The sequence below is a fragment of the Nicotiana tomentosiformis genome, chromosome 1, assembly GCF_000390325.3.
Source record: "Nicotiana tomentosiformis chromosome 1, ASM39032v3, whole genome shotgun sequence".
In the NCBI taxonomy this organism is placed as follows: Eukaryota; Viridiplantae; Streptophyta; class Magnoliopsida; order Solanales; family Solanaceae; genus Nicotiana; species Nicotiana tomentosiformis.
The window spans coordinates 123,866,109-123,890,312 of record NC_090812.1 but is presented as its reverse complement, the minus strand read 5'-3'; positions in this window follow the sequence as shown (position 1 = coordinate 123,890,312).

Sequence of the window (24,204 nt, the reverse complement as noted above, 5' to 3'; positions counted from 1 at the left end):
AGAGGGATGTGTGTTAGAGGGATTGAACTAGGAATGGTAAATAGGGCTTTTATACTCTTGCCTCTCCATTGACTAAATTGACGCAAAAGGCAATTAAGTTCCAATGGTCAGATTTTGTGAAAAGAGTTTCCAGGAGTTGAAAGCAAGATTAACTATGGCACCGGTGTTGACTCTACCAGAGGGCATAGATGGATTTGTGGTATATTGTGATGCTTCAAGAATCGGGCTTGGATGTGTATTAATACAACATGGGAAGGTGATAGCTTATGCTTCTAGGTAACTAAAGAATCATGAAAAGAACTATCTAACACATGATTCAGAACTTGCGGCGGTGGTATTTGCATTGAAAATTTGGCATCATTATTTATATGGGGTCCATGTGGATATATTCACGGACCATAAGAGCCTTCAATATATTTTCAAACAGAAGGAATTGAATCTGAAGCAGAGAAGATGGCTTGAATTACTCAAGGATTATGACATTGATATTTTAAACCATCCGATGAAGGCTAATGTTGTGGCGGATGCTCTTAGCCGAAAATATATGGGTAGCTTAGCACACTTGGAGGCATATCAAAGGCCATTGGCCAAGGAAGTTCACCGATTGGCTAGTTTGGGAATTTGTCTTGCAGACTCTAGTGAAGGAGGATAATTGTGCGAAATAGGGCTAACCATCGCTTGTTGTGGAAGTCAAAGAGAAGCAATACAACGATCCATTGTTGGTGCAATTGAAAGAGGGGATTCATAAACATAAGACCATGGCCTTTTCTCTTGGCATGGATGATGGTACACTAAGGTACCAAGAGTGACTATGTGTTCCAAACATGGATGGTCTCCGTGAATGAATTATGACTGAAGCTCACACTTCTAGGCATTCCGTGCACCCAAGTTCTATGAAAATGTACCATGATCTTAAGGAAATGTATTGGTGGAACAATATGAAGAGGAATGTAGCGGAGTTTGTGGCGAAGTGTCCAAATTGTCAGCAAGTAAAGGTCGAACACCAACAACCCAGTGGGTTGGCACAGAACATAGAAATTCCAATGTAGAAGTGGGAAATAATTAATATGGACTTTGTGGTAGGATTACCTCGTACTCCTCGTAAGTTTGACTCGATTTGGGTAATTGTGGACCGACTCATGAAATTAGCACACTTCTTGACGGCTAAGGCTACCGATACGGCGGAACAATATGCTCAGTTGTATATTAAAGAAATAGTCAGGTTGCATGGCACCCCAGTTTCCATCATTTCTGATCGGGGAGCACAATTCACTGCTAATTTTTGGAAGAAAGTTCAGCAAGGTTTGGGTACTAAGGTGAATCTTAGTACAACCTTTCACCCGCAGACTGACGGGCAGGCAGAGCAGACTATTCAGACGCTTGAGGATATATTACGTGCTTGTGTTCTAGACTTCAAAGATAGTTGGGATGATCATTTATCACTCATAGAATTTACATACAACAATAGCTATCATGCTATCATTCAGATGGTACCGTTCGAGGCTTTATATTGTAGGAGATGTAGATCTCTCATTGGGTGGTTCGAAATTAGGGAGGCAGAGTTGATAGGGCCAGACCTCGTGCATCAGGCCATCGAAAAAGTTAAAATCATTAAGGATTGGTTGAAGACTGCTCAGAGTCATCACAAAATCCTATTCGGATGTTCGTCGTAGGGATTTGGAGTTCAAAGAAGATGATTGAGTATTCTTGAAACTTTCCCCCATGAAGGGTGTAATGCGATTTGGTAAGAAAGGAAAATTGAGTCCAAGGTATGTCGGACAGTACAAAATCATTCAGAGGATCGTTGAGGTGGCGTACAAGCTCTAGCTACCACCTGGGATGTCATTAGTACACTCGGTGTTTAATGTGTCTTTGTTGAAGAAAGTAGTTAGAGATCCGACACTCATTGTTCCGGTTGAGACTATTTAGGTAAATGAGAAATTGACTTATGAAGAGATTCTGGTTTCTATTATTGATCGGCAAGTCCGAAAATTGAGAAACAAGGAAATTGCATCCGTAAAAGTGCTATGGTGAAACCAACAGGTTGAAGAGGCTACTTGGGAGGCCTTGGAAGAAATGAAGAAAAAGTATCCTTATTTGTTTGAATGACCATGTATTTATAAAGTTGTGATCTAGAAAAATTATAAGACTTATTTGCTATGAATTTTGTATCATTTGAACAATTGGCATTAAAGGTGTTCCTTTTTGGAAATATATTGCTTATAAGGCCACCGTTGGTGTTGTTTTGTATTATGTTACGTCGTTGAATTATGTCTATGTTGTTAGGATATGTTTCTGGGGCTCTCTGACAGGTAGATAGGCCTAGTTACAGGGGAAACTCAGGCGAAATCTTTGGAAACTTAGGGAGTTAGTCAAATTTGGGGCTGCTGGAGTATGGTATGAAAAACTGAGTTACATAAGATGCTAATAACATATTTTGACCCTCATTCGAGGATGAATGATCCTAAGTGGGGGAGAATGTATGGCCCCGTAAAAAATTTTAAAAGAAAAATAATGTTTCATGGTGCCGGACTAGGCATACGTGGCCGCGGCTCGGACTTTTTGGGTTGAACAATGTATCGGAAAGTAAAAAAAATTTTTGGCAGAAAAATGCGTTTCTGCGGTCCATTATGCGACCGCAGAATCACTCTGCGGGCCACATAATGGCCGCAGAAGGGAGGCAGGACAGGGCCAGTTTGGATACAATTCTGCGGTCGACTATGCAACCACATAACTGTTCTGCGGTTCATTATGCGACCGCAGAATAGGTCTGCGGGCCGCATAGTGACCGCAGACACAGACAGATGTTTGCCAGTATTGGACACCGATTATGCGACCGATATGCGGTCCGCACCGCATATCGATTATGCAATCGTAGACCTTGTTCTGGAGCTCCATTTTGGGTTTTTAAAATCTGACCCTACTTCATTAAATAGACTCTTTGGGCCATTTTTGAGCTATAATCTGATATTTTAGAGTGAGAGAGAGAGTGCCCTAGAGTGAGAAGGTGTTCTTCAATAATTGTTCTTCAATTCTTTCTCAAGTTTTAGAAGATTAAGAAGGGAAACTCACTAGATCATCATCCTTGGGGTAAGATTCTACACCCTAACCCCTAATTTCAAAATTTTCTGAAAATGGGTAATTAGCAAGATAATTTTTGGGCATGAGAGTTGTTTATTTTACATGCATGTGATATCAAGGGGTGTAGGAATATTATTGAACTAGGTATGGTAAAGATTGGGTTGTGGGATGATGGAATCCTCCATGAAAAGACCTTGAAACCTTATGCACACCTAGTGTTTGATAAAATGCTCAAATGAGCTAGAACCATAATCATCTTCCTAATTTTGATTCAATTTGTTATATTTCTACAATAGATTGAAGTTGCTATGAATTCCAGAATATTTTAGAGTTTAAGGAAGCTCAATTGAGGTATGTTGGCTAAACGCTTCTCTTAGAATTGGATCCCATGATATTCATGTGAATTATGTAAGTTCCGAGTGGTTCATTATAAAATTGGCTATTCCGGGTAAGATTGGGTTGAAAGATATATGTTCAAAAAGTATCCAAATGCTTTATTTATGTTATGATATCAATTGAGGATGTGTAAGAAATATGGGTTGTGCATTAGAAATGTTCGACTTCAAGTTAAATCCAAACGAAGACTATTATGCCAAATTTTGTGAAGAATCTCTATATGCCTTAGACTCTTAATTGCTCACATGTGTACTAATGCCTTGATTTGAATTGTTGTTGTTGTTGTTGTTGTTGTTGATGATGATGTTGATGTTATAAAGTGAAAATGTGAGCATGAAATACTAAATATGACCAACGTGCCAAGAATGATCTTATAATTATGGCCATTAGTGCCAATGAAATGAAAAGATGTGAAAATAATATGAAATACGATGATTGATATAAAAAGGTTGATGTCTCGAATAAGACAGCCTAGACGATCGGGTCGTGATCGGACTCCATGTCGCACATATGGTGGTGATTGTGTTAGAAATTATAATTGAAATGGTAATTGTGGTTGATGTCTTTAATGGATAGCCTAGCCGATCGGGTCGTGATCGAACTCCGTGTTAAAGATGGTGGTATTGACATTGAGGGAAATTGTGATTGATGTCTCTAATGAGATAGCCTAGCCGATCGTGTCATGATCGAACTCCGTGTTGAGAGTACGGTGGTACTGGTATTGTGAATAATGGCATTGTGAATAATGATATTGTGAATAATGGTATCGTGGACAATGGTATATCAATACTAAAAATCTCCCATTGTGAGATATGGAAATTAACTGAAACACTGTCTTGATCCTAAATTGAGGTTTGATGTTAATTAAGGCTTCCATTAACATTATGATAATCTTGTTTGTATTAATTGTCATTCTATTGAGAGGGTGTTTAGTTATACATACTAGTGCTATTCGACAGTACTAATGTCCCTTTTTGCCTAGGGTGCTGCATCTTTAAATGGATGCAGGTGGTTCCATAGCAGGAGATATTGATCAGTGATAGCTGTACACCTTCTTCCCAGCTGACTTGGTGAGCCACACTTCATCTCGGGGTCATGAATCTTTTGTACTTTGTGTATTCTGTTTGAAGTATAGCTAGGGCCTTGTTGCCGGCATTATCATTGTACTCATCTTTATCTATAGAGGCTCCGTAGACATAGTGTGGGTTGTGTATTGGTGCTGGAAAAGTCAAAATATATTATGTTGTGGTTGTATTACTTGTCCATTTGAGACTTTAAAAATGATGAAACTATTGGTAATGACTTGGTATTGTAGACATGAACACCTTTTGTCTAATTAATGAAAATATGTATTATCTCCATTCATGGATGAGTTTGGGTAGAAGGAAATCTAACAGGCTTGCTCGGTCGGGTTCACTCGGTTAAACACCGATCGCGCTTTTTAGTTTTGGGGTGTGACAAACTTGGTATCAAAGCCTAAGGTTTTAAAGTGTCCTAGGATGTCTCAGAGCCATATCTAGTAGAGTCCTTATTATCGGTGTGTTGTCGACCACATCTATAATTAGGATGCTACATGGGCATTTAGGATTAATACCCTTCTTTCATGTTCTCGATCGTGCGATAAAGCTGATGGTAAGATTGTTCCTCCTTTAACTCGTGCTTTACTTTAACTTTCAGTACATGGCACCTAAGAAGAAGGCAAGAACTGGCCAAAGAGCAAATGTCACCCCAGGAGTGACAAATGATCCTATAATTGATGATGCGGGTGAGAACCCGAGGAGTGAGAATAATCCTCCAGTTACTACATTGCCTGACTCTACTACAACTGATTAGACCGCACATGTCCCTACATCTACTGAGGGTGCAACGGTTCCTCCAACTGATATACCAATTTCACCTCCAATTCCAGCTTCCGATTCTGGTGTTTCTGATGTTGATGTTAGGGGAGCCATACAGATGTTGCCTCAAATAGTGGCATCCCAGGCCCAGAGATCAAATGTTGCACCCACTTCTTCCAGTCAGCCAGGGGATTCTACTAGTTCCAGGATGAACAGGCTTTTCCCGTTGGATCCTCCAGTGTTCACAGGTACTAACTAAGAGGAGGGTCCCCAGGATTTTATTGATGAGATACACAAGATTCTTAGAGTTATGCGTGCTACTGAAATAGAGGCAGTGGAATTGGCCTCCTACCGCCTGAAAAAGGTGGCATATTCTTGGTTTGAACTATGTGAGGAGTCCCGTGAAGAAGGGAGCCCTCCGGCGAGGTGGGATGAGTTTGCCGATGCCTTCATTGATCATTTCTTGCCTGCCGAGACTAAGGCAGCCCATGCTGCTGAGTTTGAGAATTTGAGGCAAGGTAGCCTGAGTGTGTGGGATTACCATATGAGATTCGCGTACCTGTCTAAGTATGTTATTTACATGCTGCCCACTATGGAGGCTAGAGTGCGTCGATTTGTATAGGGCCTTAGTCCCTTTGTAATTAATGAGGCCGCTACAGCAGCCTTGAATTCTGATATGAACTATGGAAAGATGGTGGCATTCGCTCAAGCCACATAGACAAGCAAATTAAGGAACAGAATGGAGCGAGAGGGTAGTAACAAGGCCCGGTCTGCGAGCAACTTTGATGGTTCTTCTCGTGGTGGCAAATCAACATTTAGGTGAGGGTCGTCAGGGCCATCTCAGTCCTTTGCTCAGTCTTCGGCTAGTGCACCGCCATCAGGGCCTAGTCAGCAGCAATAGTGGAGCCGTTTCAGGCCCAATCAGGGCAACAAAGGCTCATATCAGCAGGGTCATCATGGTGGTAGATTCCAGCAGCAGAGGAGACCCCCATGACCTCGTTGTGGAAATATGCACCTAGGAATATGCTACATGGACTTACCCATATGCTACGGATGCAGATTGAGGGGTCACATTCAGAGGGCTTACCGTTCGTCCTGCCAGGGTGCGGGCAGGGGCATGGCACAGCCAGCCAATTCTGCAGCTACTACATCCGCAGCACCACCTCCAGCTCGAATCACTCCAACACCCGCAGGGCGTGATGCAGCTAGGGGTGGAGCACAGAGTTCGGGAGGATCCATCCGTTTCTATGCCATGAGGGGTTGCCAGAATTCATAGGCTTTTCCAGATGTTGTCACAGGTATATTGACTATCCAATCTCATGATGTATATGCTCTTAATGATCCCGGTTCCACTTTGTCATATGTCACACCTTATGAAGCTATGGAATTTGGGATAGAACCGAAACAGCTTTATGAGCCGTTCTCTGTATCTACTTCGGTTGGTGAGTCTATTTTGGCCGCGCGGGTTTATAGGGATTGTGTTGTCACATTGCGTGGTCGGGACACCGTGGTCGATCTTATTGAATTGAGAATGGTCGATTTTGATATGATAATGGGGATGGATTGGCTTTATTCATGTTTTGCCAAGCTTGATTGCCGAACCAGAACTGTTAGGTTCGAATTTCCAAATGAGCCAGTTATTGAGTGGAAGGGTGATGATGTAGTACCGAAGGGTAAGTTTATTTCTTACCTTAAGGCCACAAAGATGATCAACAAGGGATGTATTTACCATTTGGTCCGGGTTACGGACACTAATGCTGAGGCACCTACGCTTGAGTCCGTGCCTATTGTGAATGAATTTCTGGGAGTCTTTCCGGATGAACTCCCTGGGATCCCACAAGATAGGGAGATTGATTTTGGGATTGATGTGATGCCAGACACACATCCTATATCTATTCCACCCTATAGAATGGCACCAGTAGAATTGAAGGAGCTAAAGGAACAATTGAGAGATTTGTTAGAAAAGGGTTTTATCCGGCCAAGTGTGTTGACTTGGGGCGCATCGGTCCTTTTTGTAAGAAAAAAAGATGGGTCACTGAGAATGTGTATTGACTATCGGGAGCATTATAAGGTCACAATCAAGAATAAGTACCCACTGCCAAGGATAGATGACTTGTTTGATCAATTGCAAGGTGCAAGGTACTTCTCCAAGATTGATTTAAGATCCGGGTATCACCAATTAAAGATCAGGGAGCGGGATATTCCGAAAACAGCTTTTAGAACCAGATATGGGCACTTTGAATTTTTGGTGATGTCTTTTGGGCTAACAAACGCCCCAACAAATTTCATGGATCTTATGAACAGAGTTTTCAAGCCGTTCCTCGATTCTTTTGTGATAGTATTCATTGACGATATTCTTGTATATTCACGAAGTCGAGAAGAATATGCCGATCATCTTAGGGTAGTTCTCCAAACCCTATATCAGCACAAGTTATATGCACAGTTTTAAAAGTGTGAATTTTGGCTTGAATCGGTCACATTCTTGGGTCATGTTATCTCTAGTGAGGGAATTAAGGTTGATCCTCAGAAAATTTCAGCTGTGAAGAATTGGCCGAGGCCAACAACTCCAATAGAGATTCGCAGTTTCTTAGGCTTAGCAGGATACTACAGAAAGTTTGTGAAGGGGTTTTCTACTCTTGCCTCTCAATTGACTAAATTGACGCAGAAGGCAATTAAGTTCCAATGGTCAAATGTTTATGAAAAGAGTTTCCAGGAGTTGAAAGCAAGATTGACTATGACACCGGTGTTGACTCTACCAGAGGGTATAGATGGATTTGTGGTATATTGTGATGCTTCAAGAATAGGGCTCGGATATGTATTAATGCAACATGGGAAGGTGATAGCTTATGCTTCTAGGAAACTAAATAATCATGAAAAGAACTATCCAACACATGATTTAGAACTTTCGGCGATGGTATTTGCATTGAAAATTTGGCGTCATTATTTATATGGGGTCTATGTGGATATATTCACGGACCATAAGAGCCTTCAATATATTTTCAAACAGAAGGAATTGAATCTGAGGCAGAGAAGATGGCTTGAATTACTCAAGGATTATGACATTGATATTTAATACCATCCGGGGAAGGCTAATGTTGTGGCGGATGCTCTTAGACGAAAATCTATGGGTAGCTTAGCGCACTTGGAGGCATATCAAAGGCCATTGGATAAGGAAGTTCACTGATTGGCTAGTTTGGGAGTTCATCTTGCGGACTCTAGTGAAGGAGGGATAATTGTGTGAAATAGGGCTGAATCATCGCTTGTTGTGGAAATCAAAGAGAAGCAATACAACGATCCATTATTGGTGCAATTGAAATAGGGTATTCATAAACATAAGACCATGGACTTTTCTCTTGGCATGGATGATGGTACACTAAGGTACCAAGAGCGACTATGTGTTCCAAACATGGATAGTCTCCGTGAAAGAATTAACACTGAAGCTCACATTTCTAGGTATTTCGTGCACCCAAATTCTACGAAAATGTACCATGATCTTAAGGAAGTCTATTGGTGTTACGATATGAAGAGGAATGTAGTGGAGTTTTAGGCGAAGTGTCCAAATTGTTAGCAAGTGAAGGCCAAACACCAACGGCCCGGTGGGTTGGCACATAACATTGAAATTCCAATGTGGAAGTGGAAAATAATTAATATAGACTTTGTGGTAGGATTACCTCGTACTCCTCAAAAGTTTGACTCAATTTGGGTGATTGTGGACCGACTCATGAAATTAGCACACTTCTTGACGGCTAAGGCTACCGATACGGCGGAACAATATGCTCAGTTGTATATTAAAGAAATAGTCAGGTTGCATGGCACCCCAGTTTCCATCATTTCTGATCGGGGAGCACAATTCACTACTAATTTTTGGAAGAAAGTTCAGCAAGGTTTGGGTACTCAGGTGAATCTTAGTACAGCCTTTCACCCACAGACTGACGGGCAGGTAGAGCAGACTATTCAGACGCTTGAGGATATGTTGCGCGCTTGTGTTCTAGACTTTAAAGGTATCTGGGATGATTATTTACCACCCATAGAATTTACATACTATAATAGCTATCATGCTAGCATTCAGATGGCACCGTTCGAGGCTTTATATGGTAGGAGATGTAGATCTCCCATTGGGTGGTTCGAAATTGGGGAGGCAGAGTTGATAGGGCCAGACCTCATGCATCAGGCCATGGAAAAAGTTAAAATCATTAAGGAGCGGTTTAGGACTGCTCAGAGTCATCAAAAATCCTATTCGGATGTTCGTCGTAGGGATTTGGAGTTCAAAGAAGATGATTGAGTATTCTTGAAAGTATCCCCCATGAAGGGTGTAATGCGATTTGGTAAGAAAGGGAAATTGAGTCCGAGGTATGTCGAATCATACAAAATCATTCAGAGGATCGGTGAGGTGGCGTACAAGCTCGAGCTATCACTTGGGATGTCATTAGTGCACCCGGTGTTTCATATGTCTATGTTGAAAAAAGTAGTTGGAGATCCGACACTCATTGTTCCGGTTGAAACTATCGAGGTAAATGAGAAATTGACTTAAGAAGAGATTTCGGTTTCTATTATTGATCGGCAAGTCCGAAAATTGAGAAACAAGGAAATTGCATCCGTGAAAGTGCTATGGCGAAACCAACAGGTTGAAGAGGCTACTTGGGAGGCCGAGGAAGAAATGAAGAAAAAGTATCCTTATTTGTTTGAATGACCATGTATTTATAAAGTTGTGATCTAGGAAACTTATAAGACTTCCTTTCTATGAATTTTGTATCATTTGAACAATTGGCGTTAAGGGTGTTCCTTTCTGAAAATATACTGCTTATAAGTCCACAGTTGGTGTTTTTTTGTATTATGTTACGTCATTGGATTATATATATGTTGTTAGGATGTGTTTCTGGGGCTCTCTGACAGGTGGATAGGCCTAGTTACAAGGGAAACTCTAGCGAAAGTTTTGAAAATTTAGGGAGTTAGTCAAATTTGGGGCTGATGGTGTGTGGTATGAAACACTGAGTTGCATAAGATACTAATATAACATTTTGACACTCATTCGAGGACGAATGATCCTAAGTGGGGGAGAATGTAAGGCCCCATAAAATTTTGCAAAAGAAAATTAATATTTCATGGTGCCGGACTAAGCTTACGTATTTGAGGATTGTAGAAATTTTTCGCGGCTCAGACTTTTTGGGTTGAACAATGCACTAGAAAGTAAAAAAAACTTTTTGGCAGAAAAATGCATTTCTGTGGTCCATTATGTGACCGCAGAATCACTCTGCGGGCCACATAATGGCCGAAGAAGTGAGGCAGGAGAGGGCCAGTTTGGATGAATTTCTGCGGTCGACTATGCGACAGTATAACTGTTCTGTAGTTCATTATGCGACCGCAGAACAGGTCTGCGGGCCGCATAGTGACCGCAGACACAGACAAATATTTTCCAGTATTGGACACCGATTATGCGACCGATATGCGGTCCGCATATCGATTATGCGATCGCAGACCTTATTCCGGAACTCCTTTTTTGGGTTTTTAAAATTCAACCCTACTTCGTTAAATACACTCTTTGAGCCATTTATGAGCTATAATCTGATATTTTAGATTGAGAGAGAGTGCCCTAGAATGAGAAGGTGTTCTTCAATAATTGTTCTTTAATTCTTGCTCAAGTTTTGGAAGATTAAGAAGGAAAACTCACTAGGTCTTCATCCTAGAGGTAAGATTCCACACCATAACCCCTAATTTCGAAATTTTCTGAAAATGGGTAATTAGCAAGATAAATTTTGGGCATGAGAGTTATTTATTTTACATGCATGTGATATCAAGGGGTGTAGGAAGATTGTTGGACTAGGCATGGTAAAGATTGGGTTGTGGGATGATGGAATCCTCCATGAAAAGACCTTGAAACCTTATGCACACCTAGTAAATGATAAAATGCTCAAATGAGCTAGAACCATAATCATCTTCCTAATTTTGATTCAATTTGTTATATTTCTACAATAGATTGCAGTTGCTAAGAATTCCGGAACATTTTAGAGTTTAAGGAAGCTCAATTGAGGTATGTTGGCTAAACTCTTCTCTTAGAATTGGATCTCACGATATTCATGTGAATTATGTAAGTTCCGAGTGGTTCATTATAAAATTGGCTATCCCGGGTAAGATTGGGTTGAAAGATATATGCTCAACAAGTATCCAAATGCTTTATTTATGTTATGATATCAATTGAGGATGTGTAAGAAATATGGGCTGTGCATTAGAAATGTTCGACATCCAGTTAAATCCAAACGAAGGCTATTATGCCAAATTTTGTGAAGAATCTCTATGTGCCTTAGACTCTTAATTGCTCACATGTGTACTAATGCCTTGATTTGAATTATTGTTGTTGTTGATGATGATGTTGATGTTAGAAAGTGAAAAGGTGAGCATGAAATACTAAATATGGCCAACGTGCCAAGAATGATCTTATAATTATGGCCATTAGTGCCAAATCGATGGACCGCGACGGGCACCCGGTGCCTTACTCAATCGAGTACCAATGTAATGTATATTTCGTATGATGACCCAACATGATATAGAAATTTAAGCACGTAACATACGGGCCTATAAGGCCGACATGATCATTTGTACACTCAAAATATAGGCTGACAAGGCCATACAATCTTTCATATACATGTCATATGTCTACAAGCCTCTAAGAGTACATAAATGTCATAAGGCCGGGACAGGGCCCCGACATACCAATCAATACGTGTCCAATGCATACTAACCAAATAGGCAACTCTGGAGCAAATGGAGCGCACCAACATCTCCCGCTAAGCTGATAGCCTACTTGGAGGGCTCTTGACCTGTTTATCGGAACCTGCGGGCATGAAACACAACGTCCCCAAGCAAAAAGGGACGTCAGTACAAATAATGTACCGAGTATGTAAGGAATGAAAATCAGTAAATAATAGACATGAGAGAACATGGAGTAAAAGACTCGACATGTAAGTTTGAAGAGCTTTGTGAATCATTTAATATTTAAAATATTATGCATATGCGTATAAATGTCATACCATGCTTAGGCATATGCATTCATAACATCATCAAGCCTGTGAGGGCATCCTATCATATCATCTCGATCACTGTGGGCAAATCATCAACGTATACCAGCTGATCAGGTGGTGGTGCGTATATAACACCATAACCATTTTCCATATCCCATATACATATAATATACGCGTATATAATGCCATCTGGTTATGGGTCAATGTACATGTATAAATGCATAATAAATATATTAATAAGATTTTTCGGTACGTCATAAGATCAATATGCCTTTCGGATAAACTTTATCAAATTCGTATTTTTCTGAGACCCATGAACAAAAGATATAATAATAATTCATATGGGTAGTCAAGAATATAGATACCCCTAGTACTTTTATGAATAGAGTCATTTATGAAAATTGTGCGTTTACTCATTTCATTTGTATCGTATGGATCATACCAAAAAAAAAGGGATAGCCTTAACATACCTGAACCGATTCTCTTGACCATCCCTCTAACACATGTCTTTTACGATAAAATACGTAATGGCGGATCGAAGTAGGGGAGAATCCGTATGATATTCTTGAGAAAGATTGCACCGTACTCCCTTAGAATCGCAAAATCCCGTTGCTATTTTGCTAAGAAGTCTCGTTTGAATTTTTATTGAAGTAACTCATGTTACTATCATACATGTTCTTGTATGAACTTGATGAAGACTCCCTTCCTCATATTGTAGAGATATCAACACCTCTTTAAGTGATTTAGAGAGGCTTTTAAATTTTGGTGGGTGTGGGACCCACTTAGGATGACTTAGCCACCTAACTCTCTAATTTTGCCACCTTACCATATAACATTAAGTGTCATTTATTTGGGGTAGGTTTGCTGCCACATTGTTTGGGGGGGGGGGGGGGTTAGGCTTATCCAAAACTATCCACCCATTTCCTTAGTTAACTTGTTAATTCTCCCACTAATCCAATAATTAACCAATTACCCACATAATCAAGAATTATCTTAACTTACTTAAAATACTACTCACTTTGAACATACTTTATACACCTTACTATCATGGTCATGTGGTACCTTATATGGCACAAGTCCATAAATACCGGGGTATTATAGCTTGGACCGTATTTTATCCCAAGATGTCCAACTTCGACAAAATTTATTTTCTTCGATTTGCTTACCCTCTCACCTTCACAAATTTACTCATCACTTGTTTGAAATAGCAAAATGCTTATAATATCATAATAATCTCATTCCCGTGCTTACATCGATTAACTTACGATGAAACTTTAACGTCCGAAAATGCGGGATGTAACAAGCTCAGTTGTAAGAACTCAATTTCCTAAACTCTATTTTATTCATAATACGACGATTCCTACATCTAGAAAGACGGTTGGTAAGGGATTGAATGTGGCTATGGAAGAGTTAAGTCAGAGGAACTCGATTTTGCATGATTCTCATGATGAGTAAATGTGAGGTCTTCAGCAGATCATGTGTGTACTAAGACGTGTAAGCCTCTTGATAAGGAGCCTTAAGGCAAGAATATCTATCCACCCCAATGGTGAAAGGCAATGAGAGATTCAGAAACTAGATACCAGTTTTAACAAGTAAAAGAAGCAAGGTGAAGAAGGGTACGAGACGCCCAGTTAATGAAGATTATCAGTATTTACAATTCAAGCAGAGAAATATAAGCATTTTAAGTTACTTTCAACAGTGATATATGTATGTACAATTGGCCACACCCATATCAGTTATGCCCTATGGGAGCTAACAAATATGGTTTGAGAGAAGGACGGGATATCAGGATCCGGCTGGGGTTAGAGTAACCCAAAATGGTGAATGGATTGTTTGTGTTAGTTGATATTTCCAAAGGATATTGCAAATATGGTAATAGATCTCCTTGTGAGACACCCATATGGTGCACTCTTAAATAGTACAACTATATGAGTACAACAAAGATAGGCACTGGAGGCCTTGAAGGAACAAATATTATCTTAGTGTGGCTCCCGTCCCTAGTAGAGAAAGAATGTTAGGCAACCCGAAGAGCCAGTAGATGAAGCAAGGGGAGCTAAAAGCAAAAGAATGTCTTGTTCGAGTCTTCAGAATAAAGTGATAGACATAAATGTTAGCGGGAAATAAGAAGATATTTAATGAAGCATTATGAGTAAGATGTGATACATGGATGACAACGGTAGATCAAAAAGATGACAGTATTACCGAGTCTATAGTCAAGTGAAGGAAAAGACGAGAGGTGATAGACCTTGAGACAACAAAAGAGTATAGGCCATAATGTCATATCCTCATTTCGAGAACCAAGTTCGTGACTCCAACGCGACTATCAGAAGGAAAATTTAGACCCCAGAATAATAGAAATCAGTTTGGGCTGATGAATAAGATAAACTAAACATGAATTAGGGACTGAGTGATTTGATAATGGTCGACATCATGAGAATTTCAGATTTTATTCTGGCGATAATAGAATAGACAACAGAAGAAGATTCATGAGAAATTCATAGAATGGTCATTCAGGAAGACGCTTCCCTAAAGCAAGCAATGGTTAAGCTTAAGGGACTGTATGTTCCAGTTATACTAAGTGTCACCCTCGCGAGTAGGAAAATTTGTTATCCTTGGTATAGAAGGATTACCGCAAGGCGAGTAAGGATCATCGATGATGTGAAAATACGCCAAGGATGAAGAGGTAAAACATCTATAGGTAGATCGTCGTAGCGCTAAATCTTAGTACTCCCCTAAAGGGGGGAATATGGAGTGATGTGGCAGTAAGATAGAATTAAGTGGTTCTAGTAACTATGGAATGGTAAAGGAAGAATGCGATAAAAAAAAAAAAAAGAAAGGAATGAGATTGCACTTATCTGAATCCTACAGATATGCTACGATTCCAGAACATTATGCAAGCATGACGTCAAAGAAAGAAAGTAAGGGTTCCTGCTCAGGATGTTATGGATAAATAAGGAACCAGTGCGAGAGGTAAGTTAAGACAAAGGAAATAACCCAAGAAAGATTACGCAGAATATTGATATGAGAATAGGCCAACGAGTAGTTGATCCAGGAAGAGCCTAGTTATGGCTAGACAAGAGGATACAGACAAATCAACAGATCGTGCAAGATGAACATAGTGAACCTCAACATGGGGAATTCAGTCTCGCAGATATGACATCGTGATCCTTGAGAAATATTCAGATAAGAGTTGGGGTAGTTAAAGGTATCCTACAAGCACAAGGACATGAAGGTAAGTTACTACAGATAATTATAGGCGAGGAAGGACATCAAAAATTCCGTCGAGTATACGATGTAATAAGCTCGCAGCTTTACAAGAGTCAGAGGATCTTCCCTAAGTACTACAACGAAAGACTAGCTAAGGAAATAAGGAAGAGGGATTCAACCTAAGCATAGTAACTTGAAGAAGAAATGGCCATGTAAAAACAGTCTCACTACAACATTATATGCACTCCATGAAAAAGTGGAACCTACCGTGGCTAGTGAATGGGAAGGAAAATCAAAAGTAATATTCGAGATCATATGAGTTGCACGAAAGCTCCGGCATGCGTGGGAACTAAGTTAAGTCAAGTATTCATGCAACAAGTGGCAGAACGACCAGGAAAAGCAATTGCTTGCAATTAAAGAAAGTTGAGAAGGAACGAAAGGAATTATTCAATCAATGATCCAGAGATAATTACATTATCACTACACCTAATATTTTGGAGTATTATCCATGCGGCATATATGTTAACAATCATACAGCCGTAAAAGACTCTGGTATAAGTTAATAGAAAGAATTGAGTCCAGGTCATAGATGGAGGATTGAATTGTTAAAAGATTGTATCATGGATATTCCATAGCGTCCATGAAGGGCTAAAGTAAAAGCTAATACTAGAAGCCGCAGACCAGGAGATAGCTTAAGCGTACTACATAAAGGCTGATCAGAAGGAAGAGAAAACTAAAGAGTTACATCAACTAAGTAAATTTGGAGTCTGATTATTGGACCCAGAAAGTTATAGACATCATGATTGAGAATATTGCAGAATCACTCTTAATATCAGAGGTACAAAAGAGATAGCACAGTAGCCATATTCTATAACGGCTCTACGAGAAATCCAGTTAGAAGAGTACCAGCCTCATAAGAAGTCAGTATGAAGCTCCCACCGGATTGTGTATATACCAGGGGTGCAAGTATTATAATAGAGCTTCAAGTTATGGATGTGAATCATACCTATATGGAAAGGGAGGTCATGAAAGAAATAGAAGATGTGATGCGAGATTTTAAGGTAAGTAAGGTAAAGGTGAACAACGTACGAGATACTCAGATGCAGTAAAGTCATGCAGATAGACAAAGTATTTGTAAGTTTGACAAAGTATCAAGCGAAGAACTTCAGTATACCTATAGATGCTCAGAGGGACATCTTGTCATGATCTGTATACGTGTACAAAGTGAGGCCTAGAGATTGGCTAAAAACTGGAGGAAAAAGGAGAGAAAAATCGCATAGGTGCACTTACAAGGTCAGAGTCATAAAGGCTGCATGATAAAAGGTAGCATCAGTTACAAGATTGAAAGGATTTAGACCACAAGTTGTGGTGTGAGAAATAGGCCTAAAGGGAGGAATGCCCTAGCCTTTGGACTTATTCACAGAACAGTTGCCTAGATGGCAAGGAGTGTGTTAAAGTATTCACAAGAGCTATGGGTTATGAGAATGATAAGTGCATCAGTCAACATTCAAGGACGAATATTCCAAGGGGGGGAATGATGTTACACCCCATGTTTTCGTACGTGAAAGTATACCATAAGTAAATCGATGAAAGCTCGGAAATGAGATATTACATCTCGCATTTTCGTACGTTAAAGTTTCGTCATAAGTTAATCGGCGTAAGCTCGGGAATGAGATTATTTGGAGGTTATAAGTATTATGCTATTTCAAACAAGTGATAAGTAAATTTGTGAAGGTGAGAGAGTAAGCAAATCGAAGAAAATGAGTTCCGTCGAAGTTTGTCATTTTGAGATAAAATACGGTCCGAGCTATAATACCCGGTATTTATGGACTAGTACCATACAAGGTACCACATGACCATGATATTAAGGTGTATAAAGTGTGTTGAAAGTGAGTAGTATTTTAAATAATTTGGGATAATTCTTAATTGTGGGTAATTGGTTAATTATTGGGTAATGGGATATTACCTAATTAATTAAGAAATTATTGGGTAAAGATTAACCCCCCCCCAATGTGGAAGCACCCCCATCCCATTTAAGTGACTCTTAAGTCTTGCATAGATGGCACATTTTGAGGAATAAGGTGGCTTAGTCATCTATTAAGTAGGACACACCCACTAAAGGCTGTCCTACAACTAGTAAGGTGTTTATTCCTTAATAACAAAAGATCAAACCAAGAATTGAATCTTTTATCTAAAGAGAGTGAGCTATTCGTGAGTCCTTCAGAAAGCAAAACAATTCTATACCAAATATAGATAACGTTGGTTGTTGATTCTGTAAAGCGTGAATTGCAAATTCTATGGGAGTCCGGTATAATATTTTTCAAGAAGATTATACGGATTTTTTCCTACTTCGATCCGCCGTTATGCGTTTTATCACAAAAGACGTGTGTTAGAGGGATTGTTAAGAGAATCGGCTCAGGTATTTTAAGTCTATCCCTTCTTTCTTTTGGCATGATCAATACGATACAAACGAAACGAGCAAATGCACAACTTTCATAAATGACTCTATTCATAGAATTACTAGGGGTGTCTATATTCTTGATTCCCGATGTGTCTTATTATTCTATCATCTGTTCATGGGTATCAGAAAATACGTAAATTGATAAAGTTAATTTCATGACATTAATCAAAGGCATAATGGTCCTATGACGTTCCGAGAGATTTTATTGATGTGTATTTCATATGGCGTTATATACGCGTATATTATATGTATATGGGATATCGGTAAAGGTTACGGCATTATATATGCACCACCACCTGATCAGCTGGTATACGTTAATGATTTGCCCACAGTGGCCGAGATGATATGATGGGATGCCCTTAGAGGCTTGATGATGTTATGAACACATATACCTAAGCATGGTATGACATTTATACGCATATGCATGGCATTGTAAATGCTAATGATTCATAGAGCTATTCAGACATACATGTTGAGTCTTTTACTCCATGTTTCTATCATGTCTATTATTTACTAATTTTCATTTCTTACATACTCAGTACATTATTGTACTAACGTCTCTTTGCCTGGGGACACTACATTTCATGCCCGCAGATCTCGATAGACAAGTTAAGAGCCCTCCAAGTAAGCTATCAGCTCACCGGAAGGTGTTGGTGTGCTCCATTTGCTCCGGAGTTACTATTTGGTCAGTATGATTAGGACATGTATTGATTGGTATGGCGGGGCTCTGTCCCGACCTTTATGATAATTATGTATTCTTAGAGGCTTGTAGACAGATGGCATGTATATGAAAGATTGTATGGACTTATCGGCCTATGTTCAGTGTACGAGTGATCATTGTGGCCTTATAGGCCCGTATATCAAATGTATAAGTTTTTATATTAGATTGGGTTGTCTTATATTGAGTATTCCCTTATGTTTATTCTGGTTAGCCCTTGACGACCCGTTTGGCCTATTTACCAATGACAATACGATAAGAAGGATATGTAACGTTGGTACTCGGTTGAGTAAGGCACCGGGTGCTCGTCGCGGCCTATCGGTTTGGGTCGTGACAAATTCAAAATTTAATATTTTTATCATGCCAATTCTTTTGTGCTTTTATTGTTCTTTTTATACAATTTTTTTAGCTTTGGTCCTTAGCTTTCAAAGTTATCCATTCTTGATTACATAAACTCCACTCTTAAAAGTACTTTTTAAAACTTTAATTTTGGATAGGTTATTTTGTGAGTTGGTTTCGAACTTTGAGGCTTCTAATAGAGTGAGAATAGTATAATTGTGAGAGAATGCCAGGCGTTGAGGGTATACCAGTGGCACTAAGGTATTAGTTCATGTTGAAGTAACTAATAATATGTTGCAAGCTATGATGCAATAAATACAACATCTAACTTTATAGGTAGAGAATTTACAGAAGGCTAATCAGGCTATGTCAACAACTCTGGCACCGACAGTACTGTGGGTTCCACCTTAAGATGTGAGGAGGGATCAAACACAAGTTAGAGTACCTCCACAAGATGACTCATATGAAGAATTTGATAGCTACATTGATTATGGTCGTCAAGGCTTTAGCAGAGATAGGAGAGTAGCTAGACATGATAGAAAATTTGGGATGCACATTGGAATTAACACAATAGAGATAATGTAGTTGATAGAAATTTGATTAGCATCAAGATGAATATTGCTTCTTTTGGGGAGTGACCCTAATGAATATTTGGAGTGGGAAATAAAGGTGAAAAGAATTTACAGAGTTCATATTACTCTAAGGGGAATAAAGTTCAAATGGCTATGACTAAATTCAAGGAATATGCATTTGCTTGGCTTAAAAAATTGAGATTGATCATAGAATGTTTGTGATAGAATAATTGAGACTTAGGAAGACTTGAAGAGAGAAATGAGGAGTAGATTTGTACCTTCGTGCTACCATAGGGAGATTTTCAAGAAATTTCACTCCTTGATGCAAGGTATAAAAGTGTTAAAGAGTACTACAATATCATAGAGGTGCTAAGAATGAAGACCAACCTAGATGAGGTCGAGAAAACTATTATGACTTGATTTCACATTAGGTCGAACAAGGATATTAATAAATAAATTGAACTTTTTAGGGATTGACATTCTATAGTAAAGATGTTTCACTTGGCTACTAAGATGGAGAAGGTACTAAAAGATCAAAACAAGTCATCCTCGGGTAGTTGGAACAGGGATAGAGCTACTTGGAGATCTTCTTTGAGTAAGAGTAAAGACGTAAAAGTAAAGCCAGGCCATCTAAGTCACATGACAAGGGTAATAATAAGGTTAAGGTTAAAGAGGTAGGGAACTATACTTAACCTAAATCTTACAAATAACATGCAGGAGAAGACGACATATGCAATATAAATATCCTAACTGACGAGCTACTTTGATTTAAAAATGGTGAATATGGATCTAATGATGGTGTGGAGGAATCTGATGGTATGAGATTCATGAATGGTATTACTAGTTGTGAGGAGGAAGATTCTATGAATACCCAATTAGTTGCTAGAAGATTAATGGGGGCTCAAGTGAAAGATGTTGATTCAGCCGAAGAGAAAATTTATTCCATGATAGATGTAACGTTGGTGGAAGAATTTGATCCATGATTGTAGTAAAAATTGAACTAATGTGTCTAGTATGTCTCTTGTTGAGCAATTAAATCTTAGGATCATAAAACATCCGCGTTCCTACAAGCTGCATTGGTTGAATGATAGTGGAGAATTGAAAGTGAAAAAATAGGTTATCTTTGATTCAAATTGGAAAGTATATGAAAAAATTATTATGTGATATTGCACATGCACAGGCTTGACATCTATTGCTTGTGAGGCCCTAGCAATATAATAGGAATGTGTTACATGAAAGGAGGAGTAATAGATATACTTTGAGATGAAGAGTAGAAAGTATTTTTTAAAGGTCCATTTCAAGTGTATGAACATCATAAAAGGGTGGGACAATTGGATAGGAGAAAGGTGAGAGAAGAAAAATTAGAGGAGCATAGGGATTAAATTTTAATTGTTGAGCTTGAGGAAAGTGAGGGAGTCAAAAAATTGGAGAGTAGCCGAAAGAGGAAGAATGAAAAGAAATCGAGTGATGGTGAGAGAAAAAAGGCAAAAAAAAAGAGTTGAGTCTTTATGTAAAAGTCAAGTAGTGTGAAAAGACCCTTAGTGAAGGATTATCACATTCACTATTTTTGAATAAATAATTTATTTGAATTAGTGAGCCTTCTAAATATTTGTATAGTGATTTTATCTCTTTATTACTGACATAATAATATCTTTACTGAGGAGCTACATGAAGGATTTCCACCATTTAAAGGGATTAAATACCAGTTTGACTTAATATCAGGATCTCAGATTTTGATTAAATTAGCTTATAAAAGCAACCTAGATGAGGCTAAGGAGCTTCAAAGACAAGTGGACGAGTTGGTACATAAGGGGTTCGTAAGGGAGACCATGAGTCCTTGTGCTCTTCCTGTTATTTTGGTACCAAAAAAGGATGGGACTTGGCGTATGTGACTTTATAGTAGAGCTATTAACAAAATTACGATAAAGTATCTCTACCCCATTCTAGAGGGATTGCCACCATTTAGAGGAATTGAACATCCGTTTGACTTCGTACTAGGATCTCGAATTTTGAATAATTTGGATTATAAAAGCAACCCAGAGGAGGCTAAGAAGCTTCAAAGACAAGTGGAGGATTTGCTACATAAGAGGTTCTTAAGGGAGACCATGTGTCTTTGTGTTCTTCCAGTCATTTTGGTATTAAAAAAAAAAAGATGGGACTTGGCATATGTGAATTGATAATAAAGCTATATGATGGTAGGCTATAATATCGTATTTTAGTCGCTTATTACACTCTAATTTACTGCACTTTACTTGTGTTTGATCTTTAATTGATAGTGTTTTGCACTTATTGTGTGTTTTATGCCTTGTAGGAGTGATTCCGAGCTATGTAGATGTTATGGAATGAATTTGAGTGATTTTAAGCTTTGAAGTATAAGTAAAAGTCCAAGGGATTAAGCCGGGATCATGTTCGTAGGTCGATGACCAAGTCTGGACGTCAAAACGCAAGAAAAATCCGTACTCTAAGAAAACCTCACTGCCGCAGCACGTGGGGCGTTACGGCTGTGCAAATTCCTGCTGCCTGTCATAACCAACTCTCTGGATGCGCGTCTCCCCATGCGGCGCGCCTGTGCAAATTTTACAGACTGGAAATCCTAATTCGGCTAGGAGAAGTTGATTCCATCTGGGCCCGACCTTACTTGGTATAAATACATGGAAAAACGTTATTTCTTGGACTTTTGACATACTTTAGACCTAAGGAAGCCAAGGAGGAGTTGAAGGAGCAAAAGCACAAGGATTTCATCATTCCTTCCTCACGCAAGACCCTAGTTTGGATTGAATTTATATTTTACTATACTTTAATTTTATTTGTAATGAATTGCTCCATATCTATGGAGTAGTTCTCTTTAAGGTTTGATGGATTTGGTGTACTGATGATTATTTGTGGATTATAACTCTAGTTGTATGTATTGAAGCATTTTTGGATAATTTAATTGTTGCATCTATATTCACTAGTTCATGTAATCAAGAGAGGCATAACCCGTGATATCTTTACATTATATTGTTGGTAGAGTTCATAGATTCTTCTAAGTAATCGAAAGAGGCTAGTTGAATCATTGATTAAACCTAGTTAGGAGGATAATCGAGAGAGGTTCTCTTAAAGACTAATCCACTACGCATTCTTGCATATCTTCACGTGCTTAAATTGGTTCATCTTGTGAGGTTAAGACTTAATCGAGAGAGAAGTTTTTGTGAAACGTTTGAACTAATAATTGAATGAATTCGATAGTCTCACTTAAACATTAGAAGTTACATATCTAGAGTTAGATCCCAAATAATTATCTTGCACATATCCCATAAAAACCCTATCTTCTCCCATTGATAACCTTCTTTGCTTGTTCCTTATTGTGATTGTCATTAGTCAATAGCTTTAGACTCTTAGTTAATTTTAGTTAGAAATCATATAAATCTCAATTGTTGATCATCTTAGATAGCAATCAAGCTAGAAACTACGAGAATACTGTTAAATTCAATCCCTGTGGATACGATATTATACTATACTATATTTGATTAGCGAGCATAATTTAAGTGTGTGTTTCGAGCTCGTCACTGTCAACAAAATTACGATAAAGTATCTCTACTCATTCCTAGATTAGATGACATGTTAGATGAGTTGCATGGTGCAGAAGTAATTTCTATGATTAATTTTAGAAGTGTATATCATCAAATTAGGATGGATTATGATGATTAATGAAAAATAGCTTTTAAAATTAAAAATAGTTTGTATGAATAGTTAGTTATATCTTTGGGTTAACTTACACCTAGTATATTTGATGGATCATATTTTGAAGTTATTTAGAGGTAAATTTATTGTCCATTTTGATTATATATTTATTTATAGTCATTCTTTGGATGATCATCTTTTGCATATTAAAGGTGTGCTTGATGTACTTAAGGAAGAGAAACATTATGCAAATCCTAGTAAGTATGATTTTGTAATGACCCGACCGATTGTTTTATGTATTTGAGCCCGATTTCCCCATTTGATACTTCTTATATATATTTGGTTTTGTTTTATAAGTTATGGGTATAGTTGGTTTGGTTCCGGAAAGATTTTAGAGTGAATTAGACTTAGTTATTTTGTTGGAAGCTTAAGTTATAAGAGTTTATCAAGGTTTGACTTTTATGTAAATAACCTTGGATTAGTGATTTAATGATTCCAATAGGTTCGAATGGTAATTTTGGACTTAGGCATATTTTCAGAATTGGATTTAGAGGTTCCTAGGGTATTGTGGCGCTATTTGCTTAAAGTTGGCAATTTAAAGATTTTGAGAGTTCTTAAGTTTGACCGGGGGTTGACTTTGGTGATAACGGATTCGGATTTTAGTTTCGGAAGCTGAAATAAGTTCGTTTTGTCATTTAGGACTTCTGTGCAAAGCTTGGTTCATTCCGGATTGATTAGGCTTGAAGCAAATATTTAGTTTCAAGTTTGAAGGTTCTTGAACTTAAGAGAAGTTCAATTTGCATTTTGGAATCTGATTCATTGGTGTGATGTTACCGTATGTGTTTGAAGGCTTTGGATAGGTCCGAATAGTATTTATAGACTTATTGGTGTGATTGGAGGGTTGATTTGGCTT